Below are 3871 nucleotides of genomic sequence, written 5' to 3' on the forward strand. Positions count from 1 at the left end.
TTTTCTAAGAATTGTGCTATATATTTTAAATTATGCTTTATGCTTTATTATGCTTTTAAAATTAGTTTCTTCTTGATCCTTAGACAACTACAACTATGTTCAAGGTACCAACCATATTATGTTCAAGGTGTAAATTGCTGTTATGCTTTTTATGCTTTTATTGGGTTGCTCTAATCATCATTGTCTGTATAACCGCTTGCATCACTCATTATGGAGATTAACAAAGTTAATTTTAACCAACGGAATGGGCACCTAATTATTATTTTGTCCAATAAAATGCATTATTGTTAAAGTATTCCCTTGTCCTTGACATAATTAATCGAAATAAACTTTCCCGCCATAATTTTGCGTCACATGGTTTCACTTTACCAAAGGTCTAAAATCGAATATAACGTTAGTTATAACGAACGTTAGTAACGTTAGTATATTTATTCAAAGAAAAGGGTTGGAATTAATTATCGTATTATCACTAAGATATATTCCTATTAAAAATAATCAATGTCTGTTATAATTTATATTAGGCAAAATTATAGCCAATTCCTTCATAAATTTGTTTTAATTAGTCACTACGGTTATTGATCACAGCATTGATAAATAATGTCTTTTCCAATATATAAAATAATAAATTGTTTAATAATGCGCATCAAAAATAAATTGGCAGCCATGTGACGCAGTCACATTAGTAACAAAGAAAATATAATGTTATAGTAACACATGTACTTCGAGTAAAGTTATATTCAAAAATAATATAAACAAGTACTAACTGACAAAGTACTGATCATTGGTTAATTAGTTTTAGCAAAATTTTCCTGTATTCACTGTGGTGTTGAGAAATAGGCGCGCCAAATCCATTTCACACATTTCCAAACACTTACACTGTTCCAAACAGTTAATGTTAATTCATTAACGAAGATATAATAAAGCTAATAGTTAGATAATAATTAATAAATCTTCAATGTAATGATAAATCACTATTTGCTTTTAAAAATTTCACAATCCTGAGGAATCTGCACGGCACCAAAGGGCACTGTTCTGGACAAAGCAATCACATGTCATCACAGTTTTCGTATTAATCACAGTAATTATTCATAATCCAGCCCAGCCAAGTCTTCATATTAGTCACAATTAATATAATCCAATCAAAACTGTAAAATAATAAGCCAAAGAAGCCGTCCCAATATATCAGCACAGGTAACCAGCGGAGCGATCTCAAGATTCGACCGTCTCCCACGAGCGCAGTAAAGGAATTGCAGGGTTTTATGACTTGCTTCAAGAACAGCGTAGTTGTGGCCACCTCGATCGTAGACAGATGCAGAAGGATCCTCAGATAATCTCTTCAAACTGTAAATAGTAAGAGACTTAACAATCTGAACTGAAGAATCAACCAATCGGTATTCCCCTCAAGGGTAAGAGTTAACCGTTCTTGAAAACTTCCGTTCCTATACATTACTCCATGTTTCAGTGATCGAAAACAACACGCAAAAGCAAAAATTCAGAATTGATTCAAGTGACAAGATTTTTAAACTTAATAAAAAGGGAAAGAAATAAAGAAACAAACCTAAAACCCTACTACACATTAAAATCAATAACAAATAACAAGTCTTAACAAAACATCCCATAAAATAATAAATAATCCATACTCATATACTGCATAGATAAAAATTTGAAAAAAGACAATAGACGTCGGAACCTTCCTTCTTTCTCTCTTTCTTTTTCTTTTCGGTTTACCCCCTTTCTATTTATGTCATAACTTAAAACCATTTTTCTGCTCTTTCCTCCTTTTTTCTCTCTTTTTTTCTTTGTTCTGGCTGACTATACATAAAAATACATTAAATATACAATACAAAAAAAAATGCATATGGTAAGGTCAGCCGAATAGGGTCAACGTCTGAATAGGGTCAAATTTGCGTTTGACGCTGTGAAATGTGGAACAGAAACTGGCAAATCTGAGCTGCTGTCTGTTGACATTCTTTAGACATAACTGGCCTCAGTGCTTAAAGTGACATCAGATGAAGTGACGGTATGGAAAAAATATGACCACTTCAAGCAGTAATTTTGACAGAACCCTGAAGAGCATTTCTACTCTTGACATTTTTGCATTATTTTTGATGTGAAAAATCTATAGGAAGAGAGAGAGAGAGAGAGAGAGAGAGAGAGAGAGAGAGAGAGAGAGAGAGAGAGACCCACTATAATCAGCCTAACAGAAATAAATATTTATTATTCAATGAATATTTTCCATTGTAAAATGAAATCTTTGAGTTTTACGTCCCACGGTTATGCCGATTAGGCTAAAGGAGACGGTGATGATAAGTAATGAATGAAATTGTGGAATGCAGAAAGTGGGAGGAAACGGGAGAACCCCGAGTAAACCCACGCACACGGTGTTTGTGTTTTCCCCGCAAAGTTCACTTGGCGGGGGCTGGGATCGAACCCGGGACCTCAAGCACCTGAGGTGAACGCTCTACCACTGAGCGAGAATTCTCTGACAAGTTCCATTCCCAATTCCAACCTCTGCACAGATATCATGTATGGTACGTCGACGATCCTTATTCACAGCCGCCCTCACTTCTTCCACTTTTAAGGGACTTGTTGCCGTGCACAGTCTACCCTATCGATCATCAGCAGCAGTCGATGTTCTGCCTTTCTTGAAAGTCCAAACCACTTAAATGTTCGGCTACGGCTCATGCATGAATCACCAAAATCGTGTTTCAACATTTCATAAGTTTCACTTCCCGTTTTACCCAATTTCACACAGAATTTGATGCACACCCTTTGTTCTTCAACTTCCGCCAACAGGTAAGAAAAATCGCAGACGGCTAATGCAACCCACGTACGAAAACACGTGCAACATTCAAACGCTTCCACTTTAAACTACGCTACTCGGCACACTGGCTCACAAGATACCACCGCAACACATCCTAGCGGAAAACTTGTGAACTGCAAGTGGTTTGCATGTTATGAGCACTGTCCTGTGATTTATGGATACGTCTACGTATATGATTTTTGATCCAGAAGTTCCAATTGTTATAAAGAGAACGTATAAATATATCACTACAGTTATTGCCTTTACTGTCAATTCCTTCACTATCCGGAATACGCATACCTATATAAATATTTAACGCGATTTTGTTACTTAATGTGGTTGATTCATCAACAATAATGCCTATTATAGACTTAGCACTTGTAATTTTCTCAATAAGTCTACTTTTCATTGCAGCACTCATGTGGCTTACAATGCTCACGCATACAAAATTACTGTGTAAAATTCGCCCTATATCAAGACCGTTGGATACTTGAAGATCTATTAAATGGGAATGATCCAGAAACGACTTGTCTTGTTTTGCAACATAGTATGCTGTGCGAGAAGTTCGACATGTTGTTACAAACCTACATTTGCTTTCACTGTCAAAGTTTTTCTAAGCTCTGGTTTTCAGCCTCCAAGAGCATTTTTGCTGTGGTACAGTGGGCAATACTTTTCTTATATTCAAAAACTTTCTCCAGTAATGAATGTTGTTGCATTTCCGTTGTAGACTCGAAAGGTTTAACACTACGCGCAATCCACTGCTGTGCCAGCAATACGCCAACACCTGAATACAATTTCAAGTTCTGAACTTTATGACATGTTACAAAACCTAGAGTATTCGAGACAATTAACCACGGGTACTTTTCTTTAAATATTTTAACTTAGTCTGGTTCCAACACAAAGGTGCACTATTGGATTTCAATAATTGGCCACTGGTATCACTTAAACTTGCTCCGGTAGATTTCTCCTGTAGACTTTCGGAGTCTTTCTGTGAAAGGCTTACACCGGAGTTACTTTTCATCACATTACCTCTGGAAGCACTGAAATACGATTCTATTGACCGCTTGG

Source organism: Thermobia domestica, chromosome 7, assembly GCF_964235325.1.
Source record: "Thermobia domestica chromosome 7, izTheDome1.hap1.1, whole genome shotgun sequence".
In the NCBI taxonomy this organism is placed as follows: Eukaryota; Metazoa; Arthropoda; class Insecta; order Zygentoma; family Lepismatidae; genus Thermobia; species Thermobia domestica.